Consider the following 17534-nt stretch of genomic DNA (forward strand, 5'->3'; position numbering starts at 1 on the left):
GCTAGCCAGTGCTGCCATTCCACATGCTTGTCAGCCTCCTGCGTTGCACACAATACTTTTTTTTTTTTTTTAAATAAAACTAGCTAAATGTAGCCTTTAGGCTAGATTTACTACTTCTGGCCTCCTTGGGCTGTTCCCAGGACCCACAAAAGTCAACAAAATTAAAGCTTTCCTCTGAGTTCACCAGAGCTTTAGATCTTTCTGCTGCGGCTAATTAATCTTGTTCATTAGTTACTCCCCAGGTCCCATTGCCTCTTCCTCATCAGTTCGTGCTAGTGCACATAATTTTTGTCTTTTAAACATTAATTGTTGCTGTGCATGCCCTTCCTGTAATATATTAAGATTAAATCCCACCAGATATCCACCTTCCCTCTTTTGCCAATGCTTCAGAGACTGGGGAGCCAGAATATGGCAGGTGCAATACAGGCCAATTAAAAAGCAAATTTCTGCTAACTGATGGGTAATCTTCAGTGGAAATCACAAGTGACATTCTGGGATACCTGGGGAAAATTTTCATTACACAAATTCTTTCATTGCTGGCACAGCTCTGACACCTCTGCATGTTGTAGCTGTTGAAAAGTAAGTTCCCTATACTTTCAACCTTGGATTTTTTTTCCTTTTGACCACTAACTCTTATATATACTACCATTTTATTTTTTTTTATTTATTTTTATTAAACCAAGGAACAAAGGAACTCAGGAGTAAAGTGAGTCAAACCAGGAATTAATCTACTTGTTATTTACTTCTGCTTTTTATTTATTTCTCAAAGAAAAGAATAGAAAAAAGAAAAGAAAAGAAAAGAAAAGAAAAGAAAAGAGAAGAGAAGAGAAGAGAAGAGAAGAGAAGAGAAGAGAAGAGAAGAGAAGAGAAGAGAAGAGAAGAGAAGAGATAAAAGAAAAGAAAAGAAAAGAAAAGAAAAGAAAAGAAAAGAAAAGAAAAGAAAAGAAAAGAAAAGAAAAGAAAAGAAAAGAAAAGAAAAGAAAAGAAAAGAAAAGAAAAGAAAAGAAAAGAAAAGAAAAGAAAAGAAAAGAAAAGAAAAGAAAAGAGAAAAGAAGAAAAGAAAAAGAAAAGAGAAAGGATTTGAGTCATTTTATCCATCTGAAAGCATACTGCTGTGTACAAGCAAAGTAACCACCCTTTGTCACTAAGACTAGAGGAAAGGCCTGGCTATGAACTTAATAAATATGGTACAGTCTAAAGTTTGCAACTAGGTAATAACTATATGGGCTCTCCTTATGTATGTGGAAGAATTTCCATCAAAATAATATAGACTTTCTTGATATGAATGCACAGGCTTAAGTTAAAGAAATATTTATGATTACCAGGAAAAAAAAAAAAAAAGATTTTTGAATTACCAAGCTCATATTTTACATTCTTAAAATTAATTTATTTTTCATAAGTCTACTAAGAGAATCACTTTCAGGCCAGGGTTGAAACTTCTGGTGTTTCTGCAATAAAAAGAAAAATAAATATTTATAATTCTTGCTAATCAATATTAATATGGTCAGTTGCAAATAAACCCAAGGAATAGATGCTTGAGAACATAAACCTACAAGATTAGCAAATCTTTTGATATATTTTTGATAAAACAAGGTGAGAAGAAACAGCTTGAAAGTTTTCAAAAGTTTAAAACCATGCTTTGTTTCATTTATTTATTTATTTATTTATTTATTCCTTTCAGAGAGTATAGGGAACATATAGGCTAGTGTGGTTGCTGTACCAAATGAGTGTAAAGCTTGCAAAGAGGGAAGAAAGTCTTAGAAGGGTCAGTGCCATGGGCTACCCAGAAGAAGGCAGTACAAAGTTGCATCATGATGAAATAAACTCATATGTGGCAGCAGCTAGAATATATGATATGTCATTGACAGGACTATTTGGTGTACACAAAACAGGGATTTATTTATTTGTATTATTTTTTTCCATCAAATATTTAAAAGAAGGCGGCTTTTATTCCCATCATCTTCTATCCTATATAGTATATTTATTTTGTGCAATGTTTCAGATTATGGGATGTTGAAGACCAGTTCCTGTCACCTTCAGCACTATATTTTGCTTTTCAAATGTGAAGTCATTAGTTTGCAGCTCAATGAATAGGATTGCCTTTTTCCTTAATGCCATCCAAATGAGAGACTGTATCAACTGACATAGAATGGCCTGGGTTGAAAAGGACCTTAAAGATCATCTAGTTTCAAGCCCCCTGCTCTGGACAGGGTTGCCAACCACTAGAGCAGGCTGACCAGAGCCGCATCCAGCCTGGCCTTGAATGCCTCCAGGGATGGGGCATCCACAACCTCTCTCAGCAACCTGTTCCACTGCCTCACCACCCTCTGAGTGAAAAACCTTCTCCTAATATCTAACCGAAATTTCCCGTCTTAGTTTAAAACCATTCCTCCTTGTCCTATCACTACCAACACATGTAAACAAGTGTTCCCCCTTCTGATTATACACTCCCTTCAAGTACTGGAAGGCTGCAACGAGGTCTCCCCGGAGCCTTCTCTTCTCCAAACTAAATAAGCCCAGTTCCCTTGACCTTTCTTCATAGGAGAGGTGTTCCAGCCCTCTGATCATCTTAATGGCCCTCCTCTGGACCCATTCCAAGAGCACCACATCCTTCCTGTGCTAGGGGCCCCAGGCCTGCACGCAGTATTCCAGATGGGGTCTCACAAGAGCAGAGTAGAGGGGGACAATCACCTCCCTCTCCCTCCCGGCCATCTCTTTTTTAATGCAGCCCAGGACACAGTTGGCCTTCCGGCCTGCAAGCGCGCACTGCTGGCTTATGTCCAACTTCTCGTCCATCAGGACCCCCAAGCCCTTCTCCGCAGGGCTGCTCTCAAGTTCTTCATCCAGTCTATATAAATACCTAGGACTGCCCAGCCCAAGTGCAACACCTTGAACTTGGCCTTGTTGAACCTCATTAGTTTCTCATGGGCCCACTTCTCCAGCCTGTCCAGGTCCCTCTGGATAGCATCCCTTCCCTCTATTGAATCAACTGCACCACTCAGCTTGGTGTCATCTGCAAACTTGCTGAGGGTGCACTTGATTCTGTTGTCTATGTCATTGATAAAGATGCTGAAGAGTACTAGTCCTGAGACCGACCCCTGAGGGACACCACCACCCAGACACGAACCATAACAGAAAAGCATGTTTTAAATCACATGTAGGTTGCTGATTTAATGATTAGCTGAAAAAGTTTCCCCAAAGACAAAGCAGTCTAAGTTACTAAGATGTTGATAACATACTTATTTCTGCTACAGGAAAGTATTCCCAGTGACTTCAACTATACTGCAAATTTACATCAGTGGGATGGATATCATGAGCTTGGTTTATTGTCCCAGAAGCACAGGAGAGGAAAAATGTCAGTGTGAAATTAAGATTTAAATTTTCCAGGAACAAATCTTCAACAATATGCTTCCAAAGCTAAAAGTCTGTTTATATGGTCCAGTGGACTGAGCATTTCTCAAAGGAAATTTCTTGCTTGAGATAAGGAAGACTTGTACCATGCCCTGGAATGATGATTCAGGATGTCCACTAATTTTTGTGAAATATAGATAAAAAGTTACAAGGTTCCCTGAACTTTGACAAGCAAAAGGGTGAGGTTTAATTATGTGAACATGTTTACAAATTTATATTCCTTTAGTACACAGAATATATCCTTTCCTTCATTTCCTTTAGAGACTCATGTTACAACCTTACCGAAATATACCTCACAACAGTACAGAATTTGTTCTACACTACGTAGAGACAATCTTCAGTTTACTGCAGTGGGAGATTCATTTGGGAGAGCCTGGCTAGTAACTTTGCAGAAGGTTACTGAAAAGGCCAAGAAAAATCAAACTCTCCTAAAGCTGGGTTTTCAGATGCATTTCAAAGTGACACCCCTAAATTCTTACTTAGGTGATCTTTAGCCCTAAAGTACTGCAGCTTCCAAAGGCAAAGTTACCAACACATCTTATTTTCACTTATTTGGCAGATTCAGATTTGGCTATGCCCCAAGAAGATAAACCTAGTGGACTTTGGTATCCAGAGGTCTCCAGGACTGCTGCTGCCATATCCAAAGAACCCCTTTCCTCCATCTACTTTAATTTCTCTGATCCTTGCTTGCCCTTTGTGCTTATTTTAAGTGATTTTTAGTCAGATAGCATAACACCATATGATGTGGAGTTGAGGATAATTTAAATTTTAGATATAATTCTCCTAAAAAAAAAAAAAAATCTGAACATTGCTACCAAGACCATTCTGCCTGTAAAATTCCTGCAAAAAGACCAGTTCTTGGTGTTCTTGTCTGAACCAGATGCCTACGTCTGTATGTTTGATTGAAGAGAAAGTCCATTTACTAAAAAATCTACCAAGGAAGAGCAGAGATGATTGAACTGCCTTTTCCTAAATAAGAATGTCTTCTGAGTTCTTAATGGTAGTAATTTGTATAGCCTTTGTTCCTCACTTTGTACACAACTTTATTTAAAAATCCCATTGACAAAGTTTGTAGCACCATTTGAGGCTTATAAAACTATATAACCATCATAAAATAGGAATAGTCCATATGTGGTCTGTGACTTTATTTAGAAACTCCTGGAGAAACTTTGAGTTTTTTAAAATGTTTCTGTTACCTGTTTTAAGTCAGTTCCAATACCCATAGTTTGGAAATTATCCCTCAGTTTGGAAACCTATGTCTTTTTTTTTTTTTTTTTTTTTTTTTTTAGCTCATGGTGCTTAATAAGTCTTAATTTATACATGTAGATATAGCACCTCCCAGAATCATAGAATCATAGAATATCCTGAGTTGGAAAGGACCCACAAGGATCATCAAGTCCAATTCCTGGCACCACACAGTTCTACCCAAAAATTCAGACCTTGTAACGAAGAGTACAGTCCAAACTCTTCTTAAAACCTGACAGTCTTGGTGCCATGACTACATCCATAGAATCATAGAATATCCTGAGTTGGAAGGGACCCACAAGGATCATCGAGTCCAACTCCTGGCAACTCATCCTTCACATTGTTTCAGACTATAACAGGCTTCAGATTTTGTATGCTGTCATTGTCTTTTTTTTTTTTTTAATCTTTGAATGCACAATTAAAAAAATCATATCTTCAAATGGCCAGCCTATTTCAAGTAGTAAATCAAGAATGTGAAATAAAGATCAAGCAAAATTTCTTATGCAAATTCACAATTGTCAAAATTCATCACTTGTTCTTCCATTTATAAACGATATGCTGTATTTTTGACTATATGGATGTGCTAAATGGATAAAGAGCTCTTGTTTTCTCAATAACACTGATACTCAATAACGCTGATACAAGAAATTGAGTTATTTCTGAAAATGAAATAGAATTTCACAAGTACTCAGATAAAGAGTTCTACAGGTGTAATAGTTCTTGTATTAAAACATTGTTTTATATATTAGACATATTTAGATACTGTGGTTGTGAAAGTAATCATCAGTATATCTAACCTTACATCTATATACATTGTCATGATGGATTTAAAGGATTTTATGATAAAAAATCCTACTCTGAGACAAAAATTTATGCTATTTGTTTTGACATATTGAGTCTATGTAATAACCAACCGTTTTTTCATTTTACAGATTTATTTTAGATAATTGCTTATACAATTAGGGGACTGCAAAGCCAGTGACATGTTCCACTCATTTATTTTACTGACTAAGCAATTTTTAGTTATGTATTTTATTTAAAAACAAAATGTTTTGGAATAAAGTAGCACCATGTCTAATAAACTATCTTCAATCCAGTCATCCAAATTCCAATTTTAAGCTAAACCTGGAAATAAATAAATAAATAAATATGTAGTTTTAGAGCCCAAACAGTCTTGAGTATTAGGATCTGATCTCCTTGCACTTGAATTATCATACTTTATCATTTTCCTCTCTTTCTACTTTCTTCTTAAGTCTTGAGGAATCACAGTATTTCTTTTCTGTAAGAGCTGTAAGGCAACAGAAAATAAATAGCATCTTTTGCAATCACACAATGTCAATACACGTCAGATTAATAGCTCTGGAGAATGATGATCTGTGATACCATCAAGGAAATAGAATAGTTTCTACAGGAGAAATAACAGTAACAAAACACATTCTTTGTTCAGTATTTCTCAATCTTTGTTGCGTCAAGGATTTATACCTGGATGAGGAAGTACAAATGCATAAACAAGATGGCAGGATTGCCGTAATTTGGATAACTAACTTGTCCACAAAGATGGATGCCGTACAATATACTTGATGTTTAGCAATTATTTCTCTACCTATGTGCTGTAATTGCAAATATAAATTATGGTTCATATCAGGACAAGCCCAGTGTTTTTATTTTGGCTCTATGTATGGGAACAATATTTGTGTTTCTTGAAAAAAAAATAAATAATTGAAACAAAAATCATTGGAAAAAGTTTTCTTGGAAAAAAATGAAAAAGATCTTCAGGGTTTTGATTTTACTAACTGAGTCCTTTGGAATTACCTTTTTAGGAGATTAATCATATTTTTTGTTCCTAAATAAAACCTTGTCCTGCTTTCAAATTTTGAGAAGGACACTATTCATACTATCCTACTATGTTACAGAGCAATCCATAATCATTTGGTGGTTTCTTGTTTTATTAGCCAGGATGCTATTTTAGAGTCAATCTGTCCATTGTATATAATAACATCAAACACCTGGAATAAAATGTTGGTATTTAAAAAAGAAAAGAAAAAAAAATGTTACCTAAAATATGAAACAATATTTACAAGGAGAGGAAGGAGGCAAGAGAAATGAAGCCTGGAGAACTAAGTTATTATACACTGCTAAACCAAACAAACAAAAAACCAACAAGAAAAAAACACTTCAACATTAGGTAATTATATTTCTAAATGAGGGAATCATTTTTTAAGGTATGAAGAATATAATTAATTTTATAACATTCTGTAGTGTTGTAATCAATACAGATAATAGGCTTTTTGAGATATTAGCTGTCCAAAAACTTTCCACTAATTTGAAGAATCTCATTGTGCATTCACTTAAGTGAATTCAACAGTAACAAAGCCCTTCTCTGTCACTCCAATAAATTCAGTCAATAGCTGAGTATTTCTTCAATGAGTTAACTGAATTTAAAGAAACAGTGTAGTTCTACTTTTCAGATATTCAACAAGTTTCTAACTTTATTTCATACAGTTTTCAATTTGCAAACAAATTGTACAGTTTAGTATAAAGTGTACCAGGCTTGTCTTTTCTGTAATTACATTGCCTACAGCAAAAGGTTTACTGCCTCTGTATAGTATAGAATGTTAAAAAAAAAAAAAAAAGTTTGAATTACTTTTAAGACCTCAGTGAGTCAAGTGAGATCCTAAAACAAAATCTTTCACGTGAATGTAGTTTTCTACATGTAAAAGATTATTTATGGCTACAAGATAAGTTTGTTATCTCTGATGAATGTAGAGATCATAATTTGATCAAAAGGCAAACAGCTTACCTCTTTAAAGTAAAGCCTAGGTCTACTGAGACTTATACAAACAGAAAGTTTTGAATGTAATGGAATGCTTGGAGAGAGACCAAGAAAGTAGAGATTGCACTATGCCACCATTCCCGCATCGTTCATACTCTGATGATGATTAATTTCTCTATTTCTAATGCTACTGAAAAGCAAAATTTTGTCCCACACCCTGAATATTTTAGAATGGACAGCACAATGCTTAAGGAGAAAAATTAATTCTTTGTGTGGCGCACAACTAATTTTAAGAGGATTTTTTGATCTGCAGAAGAACTCTGTTATTATTGTCTACAAGATGTAAAAATTCTGAGAAAGACTTACATATTATGGAATCAGGAATGAGATGATCATGGTGATTTGTTGGACAGTCCATGTGGAAGTGGGTGACAACAATGCAAAGGTAAGTCACTATATATCCCTTTCAATATATTACCACTTAGCATCTGCACAGAAACACACCTCTTTATAAACCTTAAAACTAACATGGTAGCATGTTAGTCCCAGTAGCTGTCGCCAGAGGAAGTGGAGGTATTTGGCCACCTCTAGTCAATGGCTTATGAATATGGCCGAAAAGAAAAATATTCAAAATTGCCATGTGTTGCAAGATATTGAATACTAAGCAGAAACCTGCTTTTTGGATAGTTCTGCAGTTACTGATGAATTGCTGTAAGCTTTCAATTTTAGCTGATATATTTTCCTTGGTTATATGCAATATCACCATAAAAATACAGAAACTCTTTTGTAGATGCCATATTTGAGTGTTTGAATCACATGGCACGAAAAATTATGGACCACCTGAAGAGACTGGATTTTAATATCAGGTACATATGGGAGCACTAATAGGTCATCATAGCAGAATCAGATGGGGAGGACAAAAGTGGCCACACTTGGTCCCCAAAGATAGTCTTTTTGGTGGCAGGAAAAATGCCACCCATTTGCATTAGAAAGCATCCCTGATGAAAAGGTGTGTTAATATTATTTTAGCAGGTTCTGTTTTTTCATCAGGAAAACAAAACTCTCTCTTGGGAGGAACCCCAAGGCTATTTTTGAGAATTTCAATAGTATTATGATCTGTGATGGTTAAAATCACAGCAGGCACTTTGTGGAATCTTTTTCCCTGTGCTTGCCCTCAGAGCAAATGGCAAACCAATGCTTCCCTTGTGATACTCACGCAGAAACCTGCCAAACTGCACGCACCTGGGGCAAACTCAGTCAGTGGACCAGTCTTCCCAACACCAACATGGTAAGAAAACCAGAGAAGCATCCAAAAAACTACCTCTTTTCTCTAATTGGTGAAGGGCCCTTGTGTAATTTTGTCATTGATGCCGTGGCCAATATGTTGTGGAAGCACGTGGAAGGATACTTAACCCCAGAGCACAGCACTGACTAATACAAGAAAAATTCTGCAATAGGTAGAAGGAAACAAAAGACTTATTTGTTCATTCATTTCTGTGTTCCCTAAAGTTAAGTTCTATAGGTAAAGTTGTCAGCTCAGTGTTAAGAAAATGTACACAAGTAAGTTTTGTGTGACATGCAACAGAGAAAATGGATGTGATAAAGATCTTGTGAATAATTTACGGACTACTATTTGTTTATAGAAAGTGTGTCTGTCCATTTAAAAATGACAGATTGATGCACATCAATTAAAAACTTAGTAGTTGATTTGTGAAAAGGATCTGAAATCAAGAGTATACTTATTTTGAATATTTTTACCCACTTTTTCATGTAACTAGAATGACAATTATAACACTAAGGACATTTTTAAAGGACAAAGTGTGGATTTTTAAAGGACAGTGTGGATTTATCCTGTGAAGGTCAGATACCACCAAAGCACACATATCTATTAGCATTCAAAGCAGGGATCATTGTAATTCCTGTTGCCCTTCATACTACATGCCTGCACTGACTGATGTCATGAGAAAAATATAACGTACTTTCTGAGCTGATAGGAAGAACTTTGTTGAAACATCTATGTATCCAGTCATCAGTACAAAGGCATGCTGTGAATACAGAAAGTAATGCAAATCTCATTACAACAACATAGCTCAGTCAGGAAAAGAGAACTAATTTTCAGAAATGATGCAATTATTTTATTTACATATCACAGAATATTTTAGTCATGCTGGGAACAACGTGAACTTCAAACACAAATGTGTTCTTTGTGTACAAACTTAAAGCAATCCTGAAATCAGTCTTTACAGACTACATTAAAGCCATTGGTATTATAGTAAAGTAAGGAATTGGTATTATAGTAAAGTAAGGATTAACTTATTTAGTTTTTTGTTTTTGGGGGGTGTTTTTTGGCTAAATTGCTTTTTATATAAAAATAATAATAATAATTTATAACAACTATCACCATTATAGTAAAATTTGAAAAACAAACAAACAAACATATGAGGCTTTTGTGTCATGGGAAGAAACCTCTTCTGCTGCACTTTCATAGACTTCTTGGACTGGTATGGAGTCCAAACCACAACATAAGGCAACACATCATATTTAAGCTATTTACAGGCATGACACCTTATCCCTCTTTTGGAAGAGCTACCTGCCCTATCTGAAGCATATGCTGGGTTTCAGCAGTTCCTCTGTCAGCAACCAGCCCTATTTCTGAGATGGGCAGATACAGCCTGTTATCAACAGCATGAGAGCTACACCTGAAAGCTACTGAATGAAGAGGAGCCATATTTTTATTCCATGTAACCTTTCTGCTCTGCTTGTCCTTAGGAGAAGGAAAAAAGAAAAGAAAAGAAAAGAAAAGAAAAGAAAAGAAAAGAAAAGAAAAGAAAAGAAAAGAAAAGAAAAGAAAAGAAAAGAAAAGAAAAGAAAAGAAAAGAAAAGAAAAGAAAAGAAAAGAAAAGAAAAGAGAAGAGAAGAGAAGAGAAGAGAAGAGAAGAGAAGAGAAGAGAAGAGAAGAGAAGAGAAGAGAAGAGAAGAGAAGAGAAGAGAAGAGAAAAGAAAAGAAAAGAAAAGAAAAGAAAAGAAAAGAAAAGAAAAGAAAAGAAAAGAAAAGAAAAGAAAAGAAAAGAAAAGAAAAGAAAAGAAAAGAAAAGAAAAGAAAAGAAAAGAAAAGAAAAGAAAAGAAAAGAAAAGAAAAGAAAAGAAAAGAAAAGAAAAGAAAAGAAAAGAAAAGAAAAGAAAAGAAAAGAAAAGAAAAGAAAAGAAAAGAAAAGAAAAGAAAAGAAAAGAAAAGAAAAGAAAAGAAAAGAAAAGAAAAGAAAAGAAAAGAAAAGAAAAGAAAAGAAAAGAAAAAAGAAAAGAAAAGAAAAAAGAAAAGAAAAGAAAAAAGAAAAGAAAAGAAAAGAAAAGAAAAGAAAAGAAAAGAAAAGAAAAGAAAAGAAAAGAAAAGAAAAGAAAAGAAAAGAAAAGAAAAGAAAAGAAAAGAAAAGAAAAGAAAAGAAAAGAAAAGAAAAGAAAAGAAAAGAAAAGAAAAGAAAAGAAAAGAAAAAAAGAAAAGAAAAGAAAAGAAAAAAGAAAAGAAAAGAAAAGAAAGAAAAGAAAGAAATCGCACTGCATATTAAATGCAAGCAATAATTTACAAACTGAATGACCCAGGCAGATAACACTGAGGGAGAGAGAAGCTTTTTAGAGCTTTCTCTGTAGCTGTGCCTGTTCATACCTATTAGTTACAAGATATGAAAAGGATGGTGGCAATTGTGCTTAAAATTAAAACCCTAAGCACAGTATTTTGTCTTTCTGGCTTCAGCAGTTCATCTCTGTCATCTCCAGTCCACCAGTAAGATTAAACCCAGCAACTTTCAACCCTGGCCAGAGCTGCCCAGGGGCAATAGGGTCCAATGCTCTCTGGAGCTACAAGTGCAGCTTAGGGCCCTTGTGATAGTTCTTCATTTTATTAGTAGCCATCTCACCCCACTGACCCTTTCCAGCTTTTTCCTAATTTACAGATGGCCATTCGTGACAGGTACCCTGTAATTTTGATGTTTCCTCAGCCACCTTTTACTTGTTCTTTCAAATAAATGTATTACTCCTTTGTTTAAAGCCTTTGCTTTCCCTCTCATTTGTACTATTTCTGAGTTGAAAAATGGAATGCAATTTACTAAAGCAAACAGATTAATAGAGAGAAAAACAAGAGACATTAAATAATAGTCTCAGCAATTAGATAAGGAAGGGAATTAAATAGCTTAATTCAAGGGCCTTAGCATTCTTCAATACAGGGCTTAGTTTGAATTAATACATAGTGTACACACATTTATAAATGTCATATATGGGTGACTCTTTAAGAAGTAAGATTGAAAGTAATAGCAAAAAGGATTAATCCTTATATTTTCAGTAAAAGCACTTATTTAAAGTCTGGTCAACTACTGTTGTAATGAGAATGTTATTGCTGTAGAAACTGAGTGCTGTAAATGAGACACTTCAGCTGTTGGAAGAGCTCTCAGATTTCAAAGAATATATATATATATTATGCTTTTTTACTATTATTTTAATCTCGTTAGGGTCAACCTTCTGGTTTGACGGCCACTTTGACTATCACAGTCTAATCAGCACTATGTTGAATGTCAGTGTTTTTCACAATCTGCTTTATTCATTTCAATGAAACATTTTTCAAGGGTTAGTTTAGCTGAGACTGGAAATTGCAAAGTCATTACACTATATTTTTTCTGCCTTCCTGAAAAAACTTGTTACTCTTTTGCTCAGATTCAGAAGTTTTAAGGCAAAAGGTTAAAGTTTATGAGAAAACTGTTTTGGGGGCATAGAACACAAAAGTCGATTTTTATCTATTGTCAAGAGCTGAGAGGCTCATTCAAATATGTGTAATAGAGCTGTAGGAAAAGTTTATGTATTTGTTTGTTTACTTATAAGCTGTTTCTAAAGGCAGATTAAGAGAATGCCCAACTAAAATGTATTTATTTTTATTGGTGAAATAAAATACTAGCAGTCAATCTCTCTAACAAAGAATATGACTGTGAACAATATCACACTACCCAAATGGATTATTCTTTGTCTCCCTTATATATATTTAAAAAATAAAAATAAATTATATTAAAAAAAAAAGCAAGGAAAGAAGCGAAGGGAAGCGGAAGGGGAAGGGGAGGGAAGGGAAGGGAAGGGAAGACTCATGTCATGAAACTGCTGGAAGTTTCCTTCAGCCTTCAAACTTTGAACAGGGGTGACTTCCTGAGTCAATGAGTGAATTATAGTCATAGTAGATTGCCATCTGTCTTTACTGTCGTGACTGCAATTAGCTAAGGGTGAGTGTCTTATTTCACTTTTTTTTTTTTGGTCAAAATTTATTGCTATTTAAGTTGGTGTGCAATGCAGAAGGTTTTTTTTCTTCTATGTTCTGGTGAATATTCTCCCACCTTTCCTAATACAATATTTACTGGAATCCTGTTGAAAGGAAAATAAGCTACTTGGCAAATAAACACAAGCCACCCACCCACCAACCCCTCCCACCCTCCCTCCCTTTCTTCCACCTTGTGCTACCTAGAATATTTCATTAAAAATAAAAAATAAAGCAGTCTCAACAGAGTCCTAGAATCCTAGAATACTTTAGGTTGGAAAAGATCTCTAAGATCATCTACTCCAGCCTTTAACCTTGCACTGACAAGTCCACCACTAAACCATGTCACTAAGCTCTATATCTACATGTTTTTTGAAGATCTCAAGGGATGGTGTCTCAACTACTTCCCTGGGCAGGCTGTTCCAGTACTTCACAAACTTTTCAGTGAAGAAATTTTTCCCAATATCCAACTGGCACAACTTAAGGTCATTTCCTCTTGTCTAGTTTTACCAGTCCAGAAATACCGGTTTTGCTGATGAGGCAGCAAGGATCAGCAACAACTAGAAAGCTGCAGACAGAGAAAAATATCTATTAGATAACTAACAACAAAAAATAGCAAAGAAACAAAAACAGAAACAGTTTTACTCATGCATTAAGAGCTCATAAAATACATGCCCCAACGTGATTTAGTGATCTTACTATAACAGCTTTTTCACAACGGATTTTTTTTTTCCACAAATTCTTAGTCACTCAACAATGCATTTCAGTTTCTTAATAGAATTTGTTCAATAAACATATCTAATTGATCTTTCAGAACATAAAAAAGGACCTCACAGTGGCATATATCAATTCACTGGACATAATTATTAATATATATTTATGAACTTCTTTGTCCATGTCTTATATCAAAACAAGCTCAGCCATATGAATGAATGTTTTGTAATTTCAACATTTTGAATATGTTTGTCAAATAGTGCCTTATTAAATCAGAAGAATTAATTCTTGTTATTCTTTTTTGTTTTGTATATATTTATCCACCACATATCTTGTCAATCTTTTCTGCTCTGCATTAAATCACTAGTGAGTGAACTGTGCATACTTAGCTAAAATTTACTGACTTTTTTTTTTTTCTTTTCCCCTCTGGAAAATACAATAATTATACACTTGCCACTGTTCTAATTGGATAAGATTGTCATCATCTACCAACTGAGGAATTGATTACAGGAACAGCTTAAATGTCTGTCCTGTTAATACCCCTTAATGGCAGAGCTTTCATTAACACAATGTTGTGCTAAAGAGTGTAGCCAATTATCCATTATAAGTCCGGTTGTGTTCAGGGTACTGAACTATCACGATTCACAAATAACATAGCACTAATCGCATTCCATGAACTACCATGGTCACACCTAAAGAGTTTGGTCCCGTTCAATGGAAACTGTCACAGCTGGGTTCAATGCAATCTAGTGCAATTTATTAAAGCAACAGGTACACAGGTTCTTTGGATTGCTGGCGATAAATTCACTGTCTGTAAAGCACAGTAGCATGCCACAAGTATGAGTAACACAGCCTGGCTATTAATGTGCTAAAAGGCACAAGGACTCTAGATATTTCTAAGTTTCTGCGGAGACACCTGGTATAACCAAGTATTAAAAACTTACCCAGAGGCATCCCAATGGGGGGAGAAGAGAGACTCAGCCCATCAACTGATCCCACAAGTCACAATGGTATCTTCCCTCACATTCTCTCTCTTAAACCAATTTATATTATTTTCTATCTTTAGGTGGAGCTTGAGTGACTCTAGTCATGCATATCTTGTTTACAATTGGTGAAAAGTTTTCTCACTTTTGTTTAAAGGTATAGGCTCTGAGAAATTCAGAGCACATGCTCAGTGAGAGATGGTCTTACCTTGGAAGCAGGTAGCTTTTGGGATGGAGATGTGTTTTGGTATTATAATGATATAATGAGCAAAGTTCGCTAGAGTACAGCATTTTGTCAAAAACATGACAAGTATTTGGGGTAGCAAACGTGCAGCTTACCAGTCTTGGTGTGCACAACAACAATCAAGTCCCCCTCTTGTCACAGAGCCTAGCCGCGGTGTCTCCACTCCGCTTTACGCTCCATGCTGTTCCTTAGAGCCAGCACACCAGGTTCCCCCAGTACAACCCCAGTACAATAACATCTAAGGCTGGAGGCCTAGGGAATGCTTAGGTAGTGCAGCTACACTCCACCCTGGAAGCTTCTTCAATGCTGTACCTTTTCTTTAAAATGTGAATATCAGTTTAATTTTCAAGTCACTTTAGGCAATTATTCCAGTCAAAGGAAAGCCACGTATAACATACCTAGTATATTTTTAGCAACTTGTCAGTTTTTATCAGGTTTTGTGGGTGTTTATATTTTATTTTCATCTATAAACCACTTTCTTCTTATGAGGAACAATATACGGGTAATATATTTTCACAGAATCATAGAATCATTAAGGTTAGAAAAGACCTCCAAGATCGTCTGGTCCAACAGTTCCCCTACCACCACTGTCACTCACTAAACCATGTCCCTAAGCACCACGTCCAACCTTTCCTTAAACATCCCCAGGGATGGTGACTGCACCACCTCCCTGGGCAACCAGTTCCAATACCTAACCAATGCCTAATTTTGTAACAAAGCAAGTAATTCACATCACTGTGGTGGAAAGAAGGGGAAATGGTAAATGTATTCAGGTGAAATATGTCATATACATATCTCTAATGGGACCTAACATTATGTTTATTTGCAACAAAATGGTAAAACTAAATAACTTCATTAGTGTTTGGAAGCTCAAGAACAGTTTTACCCTTTCACCCTTTCAAGTATGCAAGGATTTGATTGACTGGGGGAAATTACTTAAACTGTGTGCAAAACTAGCTTCATTGTTGATCTTATAGTGTATTTTGTAATGCTCTAATGTATTCTGGGAAAAATTAATTTCAGGTTGTGCACAAGGAGACCTAAATTACAGCCACAAACCACACTTCAGATTCTCTAAGCTTCTGATAAATTAATAGAGAGGAAGGTAAATAAATAGAAATACAATTTATCACTTTGCTGATAATGACCGTAAGGAAAAATTTAGGGTTTAGGCCATCATTAAGCACACAAAAGTGTATGGCAGTTCTACAAAACATGTGGCTATGTTTCCATGTAGAACTAAAATTATGACATTCTATCCTGTTTAAATAGTGGATAAAATATACATCTCCCTATTTTTGTAAGATCTTAGCTGTGTCTAAAGTGGAGCAAGAGAGAAGCCTGCTTTAATAACTTAAATATTCAGATTACATTTGATCAAGAACTGAGATATTTGCAATAAAGATGTTGCTAATCCTGATATAAACTGGAATTATATTTTTCAAAGAGTCCTAACTCCTCATTTCAGAAGTTAATTAGGTGCTTGCAGGTCTATATAACAGGGAAAGGGAATATGAAATTTAGTTTAAAAGTTCTTATGAGACATCATTTATAAAGTACTGCTGAAATATAGAAAATACTGACTGTTAAGAAAACCTGAAGTTGTAAGGAATTTGATAATACATTAATTTTTTGATGAGTTAATCATTATCGAACAATGAATGTTAATCCAGAATGTTTTCTGTAAAGTGGCAGATCTCCTGAGGGACTCAGCTCAGGTCTCAAGGGACAGGTACTTCCAGGTGCATTAGCTGGTGGAAGCAGTGGCCTCACTTGTAGGAGGTTCTGAGGCACCAGGTGAAGGAGATGAAGAAGAGGTAGCCATCAGGGAGGATGAACAGGAGATCAACAGGGTTTTCAGAGAGACCCTGTGGACCCAAGAGACTCATACTGTGAGAAAGGAGGGGATCTAGAAACTATCCCCAAATGATCTGTGGGTGGAAACTCCTGAGAAAGACTGGAAACATGATTTCTGGTAACTCATCTACAACTCCTTCTCCACATCCAGATCTGTAGTCATAGACCAAATTAATATGCTGGGAAAAAATGAGGAAGACAAATTCCTTGAGTGCAGACATCAGCTGAGCCTTAATCAAATACGCACGGAAAGAAGATAAGCAGGTTGGTAGGTATTGGAGATTCACTCCTGCAGGGAATGGATGCCCATAAACTGACTAATTTCATGTCTGGGGAAGTTTGCTGGTTACTTATAAGCAGAGTCCGGATTACTGTAGAAAGACTGTAAAGTCTTGTCTGTGCTGCTCATCCCTGTGGGCAGCAATGACTCTGCCAGGGGAGTCCTCCAGCATTCATGGTTGATTATATGGTTCCCATGTTGAAGGTACAGGACATGGGGATTCCAGGTATAAGGTTTTTCCCCATGAGGACTCAACACAGAGGTTGTGCAATTTCCATCCTTGGAGGTTTTCAAGACATGACAGGATCAAGTCCTGAGCAACTTGGCCTGATGCCAAAGCTGTTCTGCTTTGAACAGAAGGTGAAATAGAGACAGACTTCCTGAGGTCCTTTCCCGCTTGAGTTATCCTGTGATCCCATGAAATCTGATGAAAAAACAAAACAAAACAAAACAAAACAAAACATATGAAGAGGAATGATGTGGTCTTTTACATTTGCATTTACATTTTGTAATCCAGCTCTGAGGAATAAGAGATGGGTGGAACTGTAAATCTGAAAGCAAAAAGAGGATTAGAAGTAGAACTGGGAGACATATGTGAGACCACAGGAGTTTTATCTTGCCTATGGAAAGAGTAAGGTGTTTCACTGCAGAATCTGTCAGTCATGCCTCTGAATACTCAAAGTCTCACAAATCATCTGAGTGTTTGCTGATTCACTAGGCAGTGCAAAGATGTCCAATTA

The 17534-nt window shown here is 35.7% G+C and overlaps 2 long non-coding RNA genes across 6 annotated transcripts in view; both read right to left on the reverse strand.

Moving 5' to 3' along the window:
- Positions 1-17534, reverse strand: part of LOC308199437 — a 282512-nt gene that overhangs the window by 159312 nt on the left and 105666 nt on the right. The gene's annotated exons all lie outside the window — the stretch shown is intronic.
- The window catches only part of LOC308199430, a 75221-nt gene continuing 58459 nt past the window's right edge, over positions 773-17534 (reverse strand). Inside the window, exons 4-6 of one of the 5 annotated variants that reach the window (XR_013954636.1) lie at positions 16242-17218; positions 9409-9474; positions 773-5944 (exon numbers count right to left, since the gene is read on the reverse strand). This is a non-coding gene — a long non-coding RNA (uncharacterized lncRNA). Of the gene's footprint in view, positions 5945-9408; positions 9475-12955; positions 13285-16241; positions 17219-17534 lie in introns of those variants that run through there. The other 4 variants (XR_013954637.1, XR_013954638.1, XR_013954639.1 and 1 more) reach the window with 4 other exon arrangements.

The sequence above is a fragment of the Anser brachyrhynchus genome (genome assembly GCF_964034855.1).
Source record: "Anser brachyrhynchus genome assembly, chromosome: 8".
Lineage (NCBI taxonomy): Eukaryota > Metazoa > Chordata > Aves > Anseriformes > Anatidae > Anser > Anser brachyrhynchus.